Source organism: Ceratotherium simum, chromosome 21 (genome assembly GCF_057802395.1).
Source record: "Ceratotherium simum simum isolate JZ-2026a chromosome 21, ASM5780239v1, whole genome shotgun sequence".
NCBI classification, from domain to species: domain Eukaryota; kingdom Metazoa; phylum Chordata; class Mammalia; order Perissodactyla; family Rhinocerotidae; genus Ceratotherium; species Ceratotherium simum.
The window spans coordinates 359,192-377,349 of NC_141920.1; the positions used below are offsets into that span (position 1 = coordinate 359,192).

General features: G+C 47.4%; 1 protein-coding gene across 2 annotated transcripts in view; it reads right to left on the reverse strand.

Moving 5' to 3' along the window:
- The window catches only part of DNAJC5 (DnaJ heat shock protein family (Hsp40) member C5), a 42,071-nt gene extending 26,072 nt beyond the window's left edge, over positions 1–15,999 (reverse strand). Inside the window, exon 1 of one of the 2 annotated variants that reach the window (XR_015555535.1) lies at positions 15,819–15,999. The gene's annotated coding sequence lies outside the window, so the exon portion shown is untranslated. The remainder of the gene's footprint in view (positions 1–15,818) is intronic. The other variant, XM_087444945.1, reaches the window with a different exon arrangement.
- Positions 16,000–18,158: the final 2,159 nt, after the last annotated feature.

The following is an 18,158-nucleotide window of genomic DNA, read 5'->3' on the forward strand; positions in this document are numbered from 1 at the left end:
GGCTCCATGCACACGCAGCAGAGCCTGGCACATTCTATGGAGCCATCCTGGGCCTTGAGCATGTGTTTGTGTCACTCATTTGTTCGACAAATGTTTATGAAGCACCTGCCACATGCCACGCTCTGTTTTCAAAGCTGGGGATTTAGCAGTGAACAAAATGAACAAAACAGACAAAAATCTCTGTCCTCATGGGCCACGTCTATGCTTCTTAGAAGACTTAAAAGTCTTCAGGGAAAAGAGCTGTGTATTCTGACTCCTGTGTTTCTAGGTGTAATGTCAGCAACCTACTATTGGGGGAAAAAATCATATTCCAACTTTGGAAGAAGATTTGAAAACATCTTAAAAGGAAGACTATTTTTGTTCTGTTTAAATATTTTATTATCTAATACTTGATACACAGAAAGAAATATATGGAAAATATAAATTATGTTACATAGTAATAAAATAAACACCATGATCTCATCCTTCAATTTAAAAACTAGAAAATTACCAATAACTGTGAAGCTTGCTTCTCCCCGTACACATTACCCTGAATTGATGTTTATTACTCTCTTGCCTTAATAAAATTACCTCATACGTTTCTCCCTTAACACTATTTACTTTTAATTTTTTGAGCTTAAAAAAAATGGTCCAACACTGTATGCAGCCTTCTGTGCCTTGCTTTTGAAACTCAGCATGTTTCTAAGATTCATCCATGTTGCTGATGTGGCTATAATTCACCCATTTCCAGTACTGGACAAGTTCCTTTTTGAGAACAGACCACAGCTTATCCAGTCTGCTACTGCAGGACGCTTGGGTCCTTGTGCTATTACAACGCTGCTCTGAACACTCCTGAGCAGTTTCTGGCATGCAAGTTTCTTTAGGGTATTGCCAGGCATGGTGGGGTGGCACAGCCCTCCTCCGGCTTGGTGGGAAGTGCAGAAGTTGACAGCAAGAGTTAAACTGTTTTAGCAACAGCAAATAAGCACAGGAGAAGATACTCAACATCTTTACTCATTTGGGGAATGCAAATTAAAACTACTGTGAGATACCACTACACACCTATCAGGATGGCTTACAAAAATAACCCAACACCACCAAATGCTGGTGAGGATGAATGACGACTAGAACCCTCACTGCAGGCGGGCACAAAACAGGCAGCCACTCTGGAAACGAGTCTGCAAGTTTCTTATAAAGTTAAAAATAGGCTTATCACATGACCCAGCAAGCCCATTCCTAAGCATCTACCTAAGAGAAATGGAAACTGACATTCACACAGAAAACCTGTACACGAATACTTATAATCACCAAACCCAGAAACAACACATATGTCCTTGTGAATGGATAACAAACTGGAAAACTGGAACATCAACACAACGGGACACACTCAGCGGTAAAAAGGAACGAGGCATCTCCCACACAACTTGGATGACTCTCAAACATTACGCTGAGTGAGAGAGGCCAGTCTCAAAGGCTACCCACTGGATAACTTCATGTACAGTAGTCCCTCCTTATCCGTGGGAAACGTGTTCCAAGACCCCAGTAGATGCCCGAAACTGTGGATAGTACTGACCCCTATACATACTATGTTTTTCCCTATACATACATACCTATGATAAGGTTTAATTTATGAATTAGGCACATTAAGAGATTAACAACAATAACTATAAAATAGAACAATTATAACAATATATTGTAATAGAAGTTACCATAGATCTTAGCATACGATTTTTTTTCTTTCCTCATTGAGAACTTTCACCTTTTCACTTAAAGGAAGCACCTTAAGGCTTCTCTCTGGCATGTCCCAGTTGCCAGCATCACTGCTCTTGTGCTTTGGGGCCATTATTAAGTAAAATAAGGGTGACGTAAAACACACAGGCACTGTGACACCGTGACAGTCGATCTGATAACTGAGACGGCTACTAAGAAACTAATGGGGGGGTGGAATGTACAGCGCGGGTCCGCTGGACAAAGGGGTGATTCTCATCCCAGGTGGGATGGAGCGGGCCGGGGCGAGATTTCCTCACGATACTCAAAATGACACGTAATTTAAAACTTATGAATTATTTCTGGAATTTTCCATTTAATATTTTCAGACTACAGTTGACTGCTGGTAACTGAAATCGTAGATAGCAAAACCATGGATAAGGGGGGACTACCATATATGACATTCTCGAACAGACAAAACTATACTGACAGAACAGTGGATGCCAGGGGTTGAGGGAGAGTGTTGATGGAGTGCTCCATATCCTGAGTAGGGTGATGGTTACACAAATCGCTGTGTATTATATACAACTCAGAGAACTGTACTTTAACAAAAAAGGTCAATTTTACTGTATGTTCATTTAAAAATTAAAAGAAGAAAAAATCTGGGCCCAGTCCGGTGGTGTAGTGGTTAGGTTCGCTTGCTTTGCTTTGGTGGCCCGGGGTTTGGATCCCGGGCACGCACCTACACAACACTCATCAAGCCACGCTGTGGCGGTGTCCCATATAAAGTAGAGGAAGATGGGCACGGATGTTAGCCCAGGGCAAATCTTCCTCAGCAAAAAAGAGGAGGACTGGCAACAGATGTTAGTTCAGGGCTAATCTTCAAAAAAATAAACAAATAAATAAATAGAAGAAAAAATCTGAGCTGGCATTTTATACATTTTGTTTGTGATTTCTTTTTCGAGTTAGTCATTTTCATTGTAGTTTACAAAAGAATTATCAGCCTGTGATAGACTGGAAATTTAATAAAATAAAATCTGGTCCTTCACCACAAACAGTTTAGGAAGAATTGCTGTAGGATGTGTACCTAGAAGTGGAACTTCAGGGTCCCAGAGAACGGGCGGGCTCACTGCACCTATATGCGCCCCCCGCCGTTCTCCACCTCAGCAGTGACCAGGTCTGCCAGGCCTCCCGATAGCGCTCACCTGCTCGGAGAATAGCACCCAGCCCCACCAGCATTTGCCCGCAGGACTGCTGAGGGAGCGTGCTCCAAGGGCCTGTCAGGGTGCCACGGCGCAGTGCCTGCCCCCAGCAGACTGCAGCAGCTGTTGACACATCTCGGACCAAGCCTTCACTGGTTACAAATGCTACCAATATCTTCTTCTAGTTCCCAGTTCTTTTTACTTATTATGGTGTCTTATGGTGTCTTTTGATGAACACAAGTTCTTAAATTTTTCTTTCTTTTTTTTTTTTGTGAGGAAGATCAACCCTAAGCTAACATCCATGCCAATCCTCCTCTTTTTGCTGAGGAAGACCAGCCCTGAGCTAAGATCTATTGCCAATCCTCCTCCTTTTTTTTTTTTTTCCCCTTTTTCTCCTCAAAGCCCCAGTAGATAGTTCTATGTCACAGCTGTACATCCTTCTAGTTGCTGCACGTGGGACGCCGCCTCAGCATGGCCGGAGAAGCGGTGCCTCGGTGCACGCCCAGAATGCGAATCCGGGCTGCCAGTAGTGGAGCGCGCGCACTTAACCACTAAGCCATGGGGCCAGCCCTCAAATTTTTCTATTGTGGTAAAAAACATAAAATTTACCATCTTAACCATTTTTAAGCATACAGTTCAGTAGTGTTAACTATACGCACATTGTTGTGCAACAGATCTCTCACAAGTTCTTAATTTTAACGTAATTAAACATTCAAATCTTTGTGAACTTAACCTATTTTCCGTTTTTGTATTTGTTTAATAAATCCTTCTTGATCCCAAGGTCAAAAGTAAATTCTCCTTTCTTCTTCTTTTTTTAAATTTATTTTTATTTTATATTTTTGGTGAGAAGACTTAGCCCTGAGCTAACATCTGTTGCCAATCTTCCTCTTTTTGCTGAGAAAGACTGGCCCTGAGCTAACACCCGTGCCCATATTCCTCTATTGTGTATGTCAGACACCTGCCACACCATGGCTTGATAAGCAGTGCGTTGTTCCTCGACAGTGATCTGAACCTGTGAACCCCAGGCCGGGAAGCAGAGGGCGCAATTTTAACCATTACGCCACCGAGCTGGCCCCCTCCTATACTTTCTCCTCGAATTCTGTCATCCACAGGTAATCCGCCTCATCTGGAGTTCCTCTGGGCACGGCATGAGGCACACACCAGCTGCAACTGAGTGGCGCCTAGCGCCCCAAGTCCCAGGAGCCCCAGAGAACTGCCCGTCTTTCCCTGGGACCTGCAGGTGCCTCTAGCTTATTACAAACTTCCACATGTGACATCTGTTTGGGGGCTCTCTATTTTGTTCCATTCTCAGCATACTTTATTCAAAAACCTCCAAAATTATCTGAGGCAATCTCAAAAATTTTTACAAAAGCTACAGATTCTTTGGTATTTCTACACACATCATTAGATACTACTACTTAAACAATCATGTTTTAATACAAGGGTCCACTATGAAGACAAGGAGGATGTTAAAAGCAGTTATAAGGTAAGCACGTGAGCTATACTCCTCGGTGAGCAGAGGTTTGCTCCCTGTGTCCCCTGCGTCCAGGCTTTATGGCGTCAAGTTTGGGTGGTACCATGCAGCAATGGAGATGTGCAGCAGTGTGAAGGTCACACCAAGGGCTTCTCACAGTCTCTGGTGACACTCCTCCGAGATGCAGAGGCTGCCATGCAGTGCTCTCCACCTCCCTGCCCACGGTGGGTCATCCCAGGACTGTGGCTGGACAGGTAGCCTCAAGAGCCACTGTCTGGCCAGGGGCAGAAAGACAGAGTGCCCAGAGGAAAGTTCCAGGCCACAAAGATCATACATCGTATGATGGGCAGTCTGAAAACAAAGACGCTAAGAAAAAGGCCAACAGTGTAAGAAAAAGGCTGTGAGGAACCCGGGGCGGGGGGTGGGGGGGCACTACTCTAGAAAGAAAATGTAATTAGAGCATGGGACTCTGGCTCTATAATAAACATTGTGTTCACAAGTGGAAATAATGTAAGCGTTTTATGGATTTTCAGTAGTAAACTTATAGACAAGTAACTTTACGGTCACAAAACACGATGTAAATTTCTCTGCCTTAACAGTGTAAAGGTGAAGGGACAGACGACGGAAGTCAGAGGAGGAGGAGAAGGGAAAGAAGAAACACTGATACCTCGAGTCAGGGAGACAACAATGCGTGCTGTTGACGGAGCAAGACCAAGTCACGTCCCACAGAGACACAGGCAGGTAAGCAGTCAGAACTACCAAGACGGACAGGGGGACAACAGTGCTGCTGCCTGAGTCAGGACAGGAGGCACAGGTAACTTGGTAGGTGATGAGTCGGGAAACAGTGGCATGGCACAACACAGCATGCGAGATGCCAGTGACCACCCGTGGACACCTCTGGGGAGGGAGGGTCCGTCTGGGAAGGGTCCTGCTGCTTTGTTTTGAACATCCTGGACCCTACCCTACAGAAGAAAAACTTTGTTAAAAATAAAAATAGTAAAAATGAAATAGTACCCCAAAAACAGCTGACTTCTAATCTTTGGAGGAATCTTCATTTAAAATCTGTGATGACCCTTGTAAAAATCGACTGCCAAACGACATTCAAGAAGCAGGCGGCTCTGGAGCACCCGCCTCTGGCAAGGGAAGGCCAACTACCAGCAATGCCAGGGAGAGGCTCAGAGCACAACAAGGCTCAGGAAACCAACACTTGAATGCGTAACTCTGAATTTATTATCTATTCCAAAAGGAAAAAATTAATACACTGCAGAATAGAAGGAATTGGCCACCAAATAATTCCAGAGATATAACTGAAGAAATTATAAGCAAGAGTCAACAAACGTGGAAGGCATAAAAGATGATGCCGACTATCACACAGTCTTCTCTTATCTTTACTCCTGAAAATGAATTTCAAATGGAAAGAATTCCTAAAGTCGCTGGAAATATAGGAACCCCAAAAGATTTCACCATTCCTCCTTAATTTTAAGAAAAACAAAAAGCATGTTGAGCCTTAAAACAAAGAGAGAGAATAAAAAGAGTAAAGCGGATCCCTTCTTTAAGGACAACCTCCCCACTGATCATCAAAGTACCAGAGAGGAAATGGATCTAAATCTGAGGCATAGGAACGGAACCTGCCAGAGCAGAGTAACCAGCATTTTTTCACATAACAATAAGCACTATGCTTGGCCACAGACAGCGTGTTCATGTATTCCCCTTCAAAGAAAACGAACCTTCTGCCTCATGATTCACAAAACAAACAGAAGAAGCAACAACGCTGACCACCACAAGCTGCAGCACACAGATACCTGAGGAAGAATCAAAACACCTCAACCCAGGGCCACTCTCTTGCCCGGAGCCCGGGGTTTCCCAAACTGCAGAACCATTCCTGCAAGAGGGGGTGTGATGGCTGCCAAGAAACAGAAACAAACCCGCAGCTCGAAGCCCTCCTAAGCTATATACTGAGTGACTGCCCCAGTCCTGGCAGGGCCCTCAGTAAATGTTCGTTGAATTAATTTTATCAGTAGTGACTTATGTCCAGAAACCAAATAAAGATTTTCTTTAGTAAAGTGATACTAAGGATACAATAAGTCAAAAGAAAAAGGAAGCCAAAAGTTGAGCAAAATAACTACAGATATGTGTTTAAATACAAGGAGAATCAAAAAGAACTGAACATTCTCAAAAGCCTCGTACTCCTATCTGTGAGCCAACGTGGAAGGGAGCCTGGTCCTCTAAGGAACGCCCAACACGCCTTCCCGGGCAGGCGCCCATCACTTCCCACCTCACCCCCCCAGGCCTGCTGCTCATCATCTCTGAGGTGCAAAGAACAGCGAAATGAATCCGGGTGACACAAAATGAGGTACTGGGGTGTGACAGCAGGCAGGGCTGTCTAATACAGCTTCTAACCCTCTGTATCAAGGGAGCCTGAAACGAGCTAGAACCCCTAAACCCAGAACACGATCGACACTTCCACCATCACAGCACTGGAGCCAACAAGTACTCACCGTGCATGATGCCAGAGAAGAGGATTCTAGGACAGAACCATTACTATGACCACAAATTTCCAGAAACCCTTAACATATTCCCAAATCTAAATGTGAAACTAGCAACGGAAGACAAAGTATTTCTCATAAAAGAAATGCGCATTAGGGCTTTTTGGTTGTTGGTCTTCTAACCTCACAATACCTAAAATCTCAAGATATTAAAGTCACAGGTACCTGCTGCCCCCAGGCTCTCTGCAGACTGGGCCCGAGGACTAGCAGGCAGACCTGGAGAACCTGGAGGTTCTTTGCATCAGGCATAAAGTGACAGGCAACCAAATACAAGTTCACTCTTGTGACTGCCTACAGGAAGAATTCTCTTATTATGTGGAGGAGATCATCACGATATTCAAACCCTCAACTTCAAGCAACACACGAAAATACTGATGGCTGCAATCTTACTGGCAATATCATAGTCGCTCAGTTAGGAACAGCATGGCTAAGATACCTAGTGAAACATTCTGGGAGAGTCCACAGGCACAGAGCATTTAGTTCATCGTGTGACACTGACAATCAAATGACCCACCACCCTGGCCGCAGCTCTGCCCCTACTGAGTGGCCTGGATGCTCCAACAGGGGCGACTCCAGACCAGAAGCTTAAGACACACCCAGTGGGTAAGAAGAGTTCATAAAACGCAACAAATGAGGCCACGCACGATGTCTTCTGCATCTCCAACAGGAACACATCCCAAAACGCACCTTCAGGAAACGGCACGACTCCCCTGCACGTGATTCTCCAGCCAGGGCTGCTCTATGTGAGTCCCCTGTGGAGATGGCGGCCCATGCTTCCCACATGGTGGACTGCCTCTGATGAAGCAGGCAGACACAGCGTCAGAGTGACCATCTCCCTGCAGCCATGACCAGAATCAAACTATTCCATCAAATCTAGTTTGAAACCAAGTATAAGGGCGCACCAACTACACCATGAGAACCCAATTTTAAGACATGCCTGGTGTCAGAGGCAGTGAGTGTTAAAACACATGTACACACCTGAAAACAGAAAGCCAGTACAACTGTGAGAGAACTTGCGATTATTGTTATAATTTCACCAACACAGCAGCTACAATTCAGGGAGCACTTACCACATGCTGGCATTTAGGGGCACACATAACCTGGATCCCACTGAACACTCCCAAGAAGTCTGTTGGACAAGCGCCTGGTCCAGTGGATGGTAGGCGGGCAGCTCTGGGGTCACCTGCCTGGGCTGGAACCTACCTGTCACTCATGGGCTCAGTGACCCGGGCAAGTTACCGAACATCTACCTCCACATCTCCACCTCCTCTCTGTCCAATGGGGATAGAAACAGTTTCACATGGTGTGTCTGTGAGCTAGCTTGTGTAAAGTGTTCAGAACAGTGCCAGGTGCACAATAAATATTAGCTATTATGATGATGATCTCCAATTTACAGATGAGAAGACCAAGGCTCAGAAACGCTGAGTAATCTACTCGAGCTCACTCTGCTAGTGGTCGGCAGGGTTGTTTCAAATCCAAGTCTGACTCCCAAGCGCTGTACAATTTGGTTCATTCTCAGCAACTGTTTTTACAAACGGGAGTAATTCTTCCTGCCTTGAGCACAAATAACTTATTTTCTTGTACATTAAGCCTTATCTGAATAAGGAATATATTAACTCTCTACTGTATTTTTTTTTTTTTTTAAAGATTTTATTTATTTATTTTTCCCCCCAAAGCCCCAGTAGATAGTTGTATGTCATAGCTGCACATCCTTCTAGTTGCTGTATGTGGGACGCGGCCTCAGCATGGCCGGAGAAGCAGCCCGTCGGTGCGAGCCCGGGATCCGAACCCGGGTAGCCAGCAGTGGAGCACGCTCACTTAACCACCAAGCCACGGGGCCGGCCCTCTACTGTATTTTTAAAATAAATACTACACGTACAGACACAGTTTATAATGCTGAATAAAAGTTATGTTGGTTATATTTTACTTATCTCTCAGCTTGAACACTAACATTGTTGCATACATTTTAGATGTAAAAGGTGTTTTCCTTTTATATCTTAAACTTAAAAAAATCCCTAGTTTATTAATTTGCTTTACTGTCACTGCATTTTAGAAATACAGGGGAAGATCTGTCTTCAAGGCTTCGGCGGCTGGCATCTAATTAGGTAAGGCTGCACTCAACTGTTGCTCACTGACACATGCTCTGCACCTGTGACCACCACAGATAGGAGGAGCTGTCCATCAGCTGGATGGCCATGCTGGGGGGAAGACAGGACAAAGACCACCAGCCCACTCCAGGGAGCAGCACGTGGGTCTGGTGCACTGACAGGTTTACCCAGGGCCGCCTCACATCACGTTGCGACTCTGACCAGTGTAAGATATGTCACAAGTAAAAGGTACAAATCACAGGTGCTTATGAGGGTTTGCATATTTCTCCAAACCACAGCAGGTTCAAGAGTATGTCCAAGACATTTATGCCTAGTTGCATCACAATCTGCTGACCTGCATGAGGAAAAGAGGATGTTAATGTGAGGAGCCAGCTGGGTGGGCGGGCCTAGTGGGCTGCCAAGGCAGGCCCCTCAGATGATGTTGCAGTTACCCTTGTCATGGACAAATTTTTATAAAAGAAAAGGCAGGGGCCGATCAAACACACATAGGAGCCACATCAATACTATGCCCCGGGGAAAAGGATGCTATTGGTAACAATCAGTTAGGCTTACCCAACCAGGCAGGATGACGCAAGAGAAAACCACACCCACAGAAACGGCATCTTACGAGGTATATGTCCTGTGTGTTGTCATCTTGACACGCATGATGGCATTATTTGTGCTGATTCCGAATACCACACCTTTATACTAGAGAAAATATGTAACTCAATTTCCTTACCTATGAAATTGAATAACAGCTACCTTGCAAGGCTGTCCTGGGGATTACGGCTGATGCACGTTAAGTAACCCTGACCTGTCCACAAACAGTAAGTGGGATCATTTCCAGGGTTTGCCCTTGTAGGTGGAGGGAGGCATCCTCTAAGTGAATTTCAAGAGAAAACACACTGTTTCAAACAGGAGGCAACTTAGCTTGGACAAGTTAAGAAATACTTTATAGATAACCGTTATCCTTAACCTGTAGACTTTCTAGTTTCATCTCAAAATGGAATTGGACCATTAGATTGCATTAAATTTTTTTTTTTTTGGTGAGGAAGGTTGTCCCTGAGCTAACATCTGTGCCAATCTTCCTCTATTTTGTATGTGGGGGCCGGCCCCGTGGCTTAGCAGTTAAGTGCACGCACTCCGCTGCTGGCAGCCCGGGTTCGGATCCCAGGCGCGCACCGACGCACCACTTCTCCGGCCATGCTGAGGCCGCGTCCCACATACAGCAACCAGAAGGATGTGCAGCTATGACATACAACTATCTACTGGGGCTTTGGGGGGAAAAGTAAATAAATAAATAAAATTATTTTGTATGTGGGATGCCACCACAGCATGTGAGTGGTGTGTAGGTCGGCGCCTGGGATCCAAACCTGCAAACCCTGGGATGCTGAAGTGCAGAGCGTGAACTTAAGGTCTGCGCCACTGGGCTGGCCCCGACTGCATTAAAAAATTTTCAACTTTATGTGTGATGAGCCTCATGATTCAAAGTATAAGATGAAATAGTCCAGAAAAAGTCTTTATCCAGAACACAACTTCTTTTGCAGTTATTTTAAAAAAACACATATTGACTGGTTTCATGCTTTTTAAAAAGTCCATTTATAACTAAATTTCTTATTTTATTTTATTTATAACAATTCTTATTTTAAAGGACACACTATAATTTATTGCAACTGGCAAAAAAAAAAAAACTTGAAAAGGAAAAGACACTGCCAGAGGGACTTGGTAATAGAAGGCAATTTTTTTAAATAATTTTATTTATTTATTTTTTCCCCAAAGCCCCAGTAGATAGTTGTATGTCATAGCTGCACATCCTTCTAGTTGCTGTATGTGGGACGCGGCCTCAGCATGGCCGGAGAAGCGGTGCGACGGTGTGCGCCCGGGATCCAAACCCGGGCCGCCAGCAGCAGAGCGTGCACACTTAACCTCCAAGCCACGGGGCTGGCCCTAAAGTTTGTACTCTTTGACACAGAATTTTTCATTATTTATCTTAGAGAAACCGTCTCACAGTAAAAAAAATACTCCTATTTGATAAAGAAAAATTCAATGGGACTGCCTAGCTAACAACATTTGCTATGCTGCTAATCCCTCCCAATCATAGAAGGAAAAAAACAAAAGCAGGCCACTCCTCTGCCCAGTGCCTGCAGCTTGGTCGGGCCATGCACCTCCAACCCGGGCTCCCCCCCATTCACTGGGACTGTCTGATGGGGAGCCTGTGGTCTTGGGCTCCTAGCACCTGAATTCAGCCCCTGGCCCTTGAAGTAATGCAGGGTTAGAATAAGACAGGAGATTTTGGTTTTCTTGGTTTCACTATAACACATTTCCACTCCACCCAGTGAAAAAAACAGAGGCAGACGGCAAGGAGAGCTCTCTAAGAAAGGGGCTGGCCATCAGAGATATAGACAGGGAGGTGCACAGCTGACAGGGTGGCAAGTCAGCATTCCAACCCTCTGACTCCCAAGATTGCAACTTTATAACCAACTGGCATAGAATTCCTCAGAACACAGCAACCAGGAAACAACAAATGACTGTACATTTCATCTTATAAACTACCATGTTCGCCAGTGATACAAGGTCAATGTCGAAAACTTTTTAAAGGATAATAAAATTACAAATAACCCATGATGACGAATTAGGTTCATTTACGCTCATATATTCAAAGAATATGACTGATCACTCACAATGTATCAAAATTTAAAACTATTAGCAGCCAGGGGGCCGGCCCGGTGACATAGTGGTTAAGTTTGCATGCTCCGCTTTGGTGGCCCGGGGTTTGTGGGTTTGGATCCTGGGCGCAGACCTACACATCGCTCATCAAGCCATGCTGTGGCAGCCTCCCACATACAAAATAGAGAAAGATGGGCAACAGATGTTAGTTAGCTCAGGGCCAGTCTTCCTCACCAAAAAAAATAAAAATATAAAAACAAAAAATAAATAAAAATATCAGCCAGGTTTAATATATCAGAAATAAAAGACAACGGTTTCTGCCACAGAACTAAGTCTTAGAAGCCACTTACATAGATACATGTACAATGCAGAATGACTGTGGAATGAAGTGAACCTTTACTGTATATAGATCAAACCTGGAAAGGAAACGGCTTAAGACGATGTTTTCAGTGACATCCCAAAGCTGGTCTCACACGTACTTCTCTTTTTAGAGAAAGAGATGTTGTACTTCATTTCTGCAATGTCAATGTTAACTACCCATATGTCTGCAAAACTCTTAGAATTTAAAACAATTTTTATTTGTTAAAGACCTAAACCTACTAAATGCCAGCCGTTACCAAGAACTGAGGCAGGACACACGATTTCACTGACACAACATAGTCACACAAAATTAATGCCAAGAGTAACGAAAGACAGAATCTAAACTAAAGGCTGTTTGGTAATCTAATCCTTAAATCTTCCGACGACAGACCAGCTGCTAATCCTCTTCAGGGGATGTCACTGTCTGAGGGCGGCCTGGTGCCAGGATAGTGGAGGCACAGCCGTTCCCTCTCTTAAATCAGGAGCAGCATTTTCCTAAAATATGACGGTTATCATTGTTCAGCACCTTTGTCTATTAGGAAGGGACAGTCAATGAGGAAGCAGCCAATGAGATGTGTTTCCATTTATCAACTCCTATAATCCCCCAACAGGCAGGCAGGCCGGGACCATGAGACTCATTTTAGGAGGGCCCTGTCATGTGAGCCCTAGTCTCGTCCTCTTTCAGGAAGGAAAGTTTAGCACAGATTCTGCTGACATGCAGAGGGGCAAGGACTACAACAGAGCAGGAGGTGCGTCTGCAGCCCAAGAACGCTCTGACCGAATTATCCAACCAGAACATGAGAAGGAACTTTGTTTCAGGAGTCCTGTCACTTTAACTGTTAGAGGGAGAGCACCACAGAGAGCTAAGAGCCTCTCCTCCACTTCTTGTGCAAGGATGGGTCATCAGGCCTGATACCCATCCCCTGAAGACATAGAGGTCTGTTTTCTTTACTAGAAAACTGACTGCCTTCACTGGCTGAGATATGGTTTGCCTACTCCAAACCCTGCGCAGAGTACTTTGTAGGAGAGTTGAGGAATTTTGCAAGGCCGATCATATCTGTGTTTATCATGCTCATTTTCCTCCCTGACTTTAGAGGCAAACTCTCACCATAGATAAAATCCTACCTTACCATGAACCCCAGCCTCACTGCGTTTTAGTCATTCATTCAGCAAACATCTACTGAGCATGTACTACACCCCAGGGCCAATGTGAGCAGCTCACATTTGGGGTCTGAAGATGCACCATCAGCAGCTTGTTAGGGGATTCTGCATGGTGGTGTCAGGTAGTAGTCAGTACAAGAACCAGTACAGGAGGCATGAATTCAAGTTCCAAGTCTGAGACTAAGCAAGGCACTGGTCTCCAGGGGAGCTCATAACTGAGCACGGTGCCACTCATCCTCTGCAAGCGAGGGGGACTTGAGAACAAAAACAGCAAGAAGCACGCAGCATCCGTTCAACCCCTGTATCACATCAACAGAATCATCCCTAGAAAGGCAAGAAAATCCACTCGCTGAGTTAATGTGGGCATGAGGTGAAGGTTCCAGAAACGACTCCAGAGTGCTTTAGTCGTAAAGCAGGATTTACTTTGGCTCTGTCACAGCACCACAGTAACGAGCCTCAGGCTGAGGGCATCAGAACAGCTCACTTCCACGCGGTTCTTCTAAGAGATGACTCCACCTGATCAACAAATGTCACCGAGTATTAAGACTAGCGTGTGGGTTTTTTTGGGGGCAGGAGAGGGTAACCAAAGACAAAATTTCTAAAAGCATTATTATCAGTGGCACATCTGACTTAACTTTCCCAAAGGGCAGGTGACTCGCCACAGACCTCCCTCAGAACCTGGCACTCCTCAGTGCTCAGTACTCAGCAACGGTGACTTTCACGAGACAAGCCACCCTATTGCACAGCTGTCGCTAAGCTCATCACTTTCATTCATTCAACAAGCATTCACTGGGTACCTACTATGTGCCAGCAACTGTTTTCTGCACAGAACATCCTCCCTCTGGACTTTCCCTCACATTAAAATACTAAGTATAACAAACACATTAAATAGGATATTAGAAGCATTAAGTGCTATGGGAAAATTAAGCAGGGAAGGGAGACAGGAAACAGGAGGTGGCAAGCTGAACTTCTAGGCAGGGCAGTCAGGGAGGGCCTGGCCTCATAGGCATGAGTGTGAGGAAGTGTGTCCCGGGGAAACCCGAGGACAGAGCACACGAGTTTGTCTAGACCAGCACGGAGGCCGCTGTGGGGGGCCGCGAGTCAGGGGGCTGGTGGTAGAAGACTGGTCACAGAGGAGTGTGGGTGGCTGGACAGGCATCCCGCCCCCACAAGGTTCCCCAACCAGAGGCCACACCAGCTCCACAGCTGAAGTCCCTAAGCACCCACAGAGTCTCCTCCACATGCCCAGCACACAATCCCTGGGGCTCTGCTTTCACCAGGGCCAAGGGGGCCAGGCACAGGGGTCCTGCAACACACATCTCCCTCAGGGCTCAGTGCTGGTCCACACTGACCATCCACAATGACCGCCCGGGGGACAAGGCCAAATGCATCACCCAAGCAGATCTACCACACAGCCAGCCAGCCAGCGCCAGCTCCTACAGCCCTTAGCTTGGCCCCATGCCACCCGGAGCTGCCCTGAGTGCTAGAACTCGGACACAGGTGAAAGGAAAACCATACGCCCTCAACCATAAAGTTTCCCATAGCCCGTAAAACCTGGCTTCTAATTTCATCTCCGGTTTGACGGATTACTCGATCCTGAAGCTCAGCACGACATCTAACAAAAGAAAAGCAAATAATGAACATAACATCTTAGAAACTCTGGCTAGAGCTTCTCCTTCAGGCAACCATGATAATAGATGGGGCAATATAACTGTTTTTGCACTAAAACAGTTTTTAAACAGACTAAGTAAGGACAAAGGTGTCTAACATTCAAACACAGCACCTTTAGCCTATGACTCGCGGGTTAAAATGTCCCCTTATTAAGCCTAAACCTGAGAACAGACATAAAACAAACCTTTGCTTCCTTTTCCTGTTATGACACACAACTGAATGAACTCTGAGAAATCATCTCAGGCACACGAAGAAGGGAATCCTTAATCCAGCCACTTAAGCAAGTCAGAACCCGAACGGATGCGTTCCTAATACTCTTTCCTTAAGAGAACAACACAAAGCATTCCTTAAAATTGTCGTCTTTATGAGGCAGATAAAACATTTTTTTACAAACCAAATGATTTTAATCTAAAAGATAATTGACAGCGCGTTACAGAACAAAGTTCAACTCCTGGAGCTATAAACACAACGACCCGGGGCCAGGCTGTCTGCCTCCTCCACCAGCGGCACTCAACCTCCCCCTCCGCGAAGGAAGAGACCCTCCGGGCGGTCACGGGGACAGTGGGGGCGGGGGACGCTGCGCGCTCACTGCGACCTGGAAGGACGGGGACGGACCGCGGAAGCCTCGCACAGCCCGCCAGCACCTCTTCCCGAAAGCAGACCCCCGCGAGGCGAGGCGAGGCGAGGCGAGGCGAGGCGAGGCGCACCTGGCGGACCTCCGCGGGCGCCGCGCACCCGGGTCGCAGCTTCCCGCCCGCCCGGGGCCGCCCGTCCCTCCTCCTAGGCCGCAGCGTCCACCGGCCCCGCCGCCGCCGGCGCTCCGGGAGGGCGCTGCCCGCGCCCGGCCCCGGCCGCCACCGCCTCGAGGGAGCGTCGCCCCCACCTCCGGCTGCGGGCGCCCCGCGGCCCCCGCCCCGCCCCGCCCCGGCCTGACGGAAGGCCGCCGGGCCCGCCGCGAGCTCACCTGTCCGCGCGCCCGCCCGCCGTCCGCGGCCCCCGGCTCCGCGGCTCCGCTGCTCCGCTCGCGGCGCTGCTGGGCACCAGCCGACGCGCTCCTCAGCAGGGGCTGCGCCTCGGGGACCCGGGGCGGCGGCGGCAACGGCGGGGACGGCGACGGGGGCAGCAACAGAGGGCGCGGGAGCAGCACCGGCAGACGCGGCGGGGGCGCGCACGCACACGCATGCACACGCACCCGGCGCGCGCGCTCCCGGTAGGACGTGAGCCCGGAGGGTGGGAGCCGCGGGCGGGGGCAGGCCGCGCGTGCACCCAGAGCGCTAGGCGGAGGCTCCGCCCATGCGACGGCCTATCCCCGAGTGACAGCAGTGAGCAGAGGTGCCGGAGCGCCCAGCGTGAGGCTCCGCCCACTAGAGGGCGGGGCCTGGGCTGACAGCCTGCGCAAGTGGGCAGAGGCTCCGGGGCTGTGGGCGGAGCTCGCAGCGCGGAGCCGGAAGCTCCCGCCGCCCGGCAGGGGCGGGGCCGAGCGCCCGGGAGAGCCCTGCCCGCCAGTGCCGCAGGTGCTCTCAGGTGGGCCGGCAGATGCTGCAGCGAGCTGCGTGGAAGTAGAGGTGCGAAGACTCGTCTTGCAGCTGAGTTTCTTCATCGCTTTACATAACATTGCGGAAACGTAATGGTCCTCGTCAAAGAATGGGAGAGGGAGATGGCGGGAGATTACCTGGAGGCCGACGCCCCCTAAGCCACTGTTTGGGACTGACATTTGCTCATCCAAGGAGCACAGAGATAGGACTTCCTTCCTGCCCCATCACCGCAGTGCCACCGTCATTATCCAGCCACCCTCCCAGAATCACCTTCAAACAACGGCGTAGAAGGGCAGGAGAACCCACTTCCACTCGCTTCCCTCCATGTCCAGGTGCGACCCCTGCTCATCCCATTCACCGCCTGAGGCAAGGGAGACCTACCTGCTCATCATCTTTCTCTATCATTCCCTGTAACCATAACAATCCTACCGTTTACTGAGGGCCTGCTCTGTGTCTGGTACACTGGTATGTGCCAGTTCTCATTCTAGAAGCCCCCCAAACAGATCTTTCTGATGAGTGCTCCTGCCTCCTCACTTCCACTCTTGCCCATTCGCCATTTTCCATTCAGCAGAGTTGTTTTCTTAAAACAGAGACCTGATGACATCCAAGTCTTCCTATGACACTGGGTAAAATCCAAACTCTGCCAACAAGCTCTGGCCCCCGTCTACCTCTGCAGTCTTCTTACACCTCTCTTCCATCATGCCAGCCTTAAACTGCCCACTTTGTCCCAGGCTCAGGGCCTATAAGTGTCCGAGAGCTCAAGAAATCTCCTGGCAATCATTAAATTGTGTAACATCAAGCAGGCAGCGAGAAAAGGCCTATGAAAACCAAACAGCAGAAAGGCCAGATTAATAACTATGTCTGTAGAGTCAAGAGGATGAAAGATTTCGGCCTAGAATCAGAGGAGGACTGAAATAACAAAATGTACCTGGCGGCAATTTCAGATTGAAGCTGTGTTCAGCCTGTGTTGGGAGCTGCAAGAACGAATAAATCAGGCCTTATTGAGTCCCTTCTTGACCTAGTAGTTCCCCCTTAGGGATATTCTTCCTAAGACAATGTTCCTAAACACAGAAAAAGGTGTATGCATTAAGCTGCTCTTGATGGTGTCATTTATAGTGAAAATGGAAACCCGCCCAACTGTACAATAAGCACATTCAAAGGGAATAGGTTATTAAAGATGTATACAAAAGCTACATAATAGCATAGAAAATTCTTGTGATAGTTCCTGAAAGTAAAATGAGCAAAATGTATGATATATAAAAAGTACATTATGACAAGTATGTTTATAAACAAACAAGCCAATCCTGTTTAGAGAAAATAAGACAGGAAGGGTACCTGTCAAAGGTCACCAGTGGTGACAGTCAGGCCCTGTGCTTTACATGCCTTTTAATTGGGTAAGGTGGACCCCATTACCCTCCCCCAAGACAAGACTAGGGAGCTGAGGCTCCAGAGAAGCAGGTGCTGCTGCTACTCTCCAACGCCAGTCCCTCCAGTGTCCACGGTTCCACTCACCCCACCTGTTGCTCCAGTCCTCCAGATTCTCAAAGCTCATCTCTACAAGTCGATTACTTAGGGAACACCTTGTCTTCCCTAACAAACGGAAGTGCAAATTCCTTTAGGGCTGGGTCCCCACCAGATTCACCCTTGTACCCCACAAAACCTAGCAGACTCTTACCCACAGGACACTTAAATACTGAATAAGCGAAGACCACGTGGAACCCATTTCAAACGTAAATGAGGGTAAATGTGAACTGCAAGCAGCAGTGGTG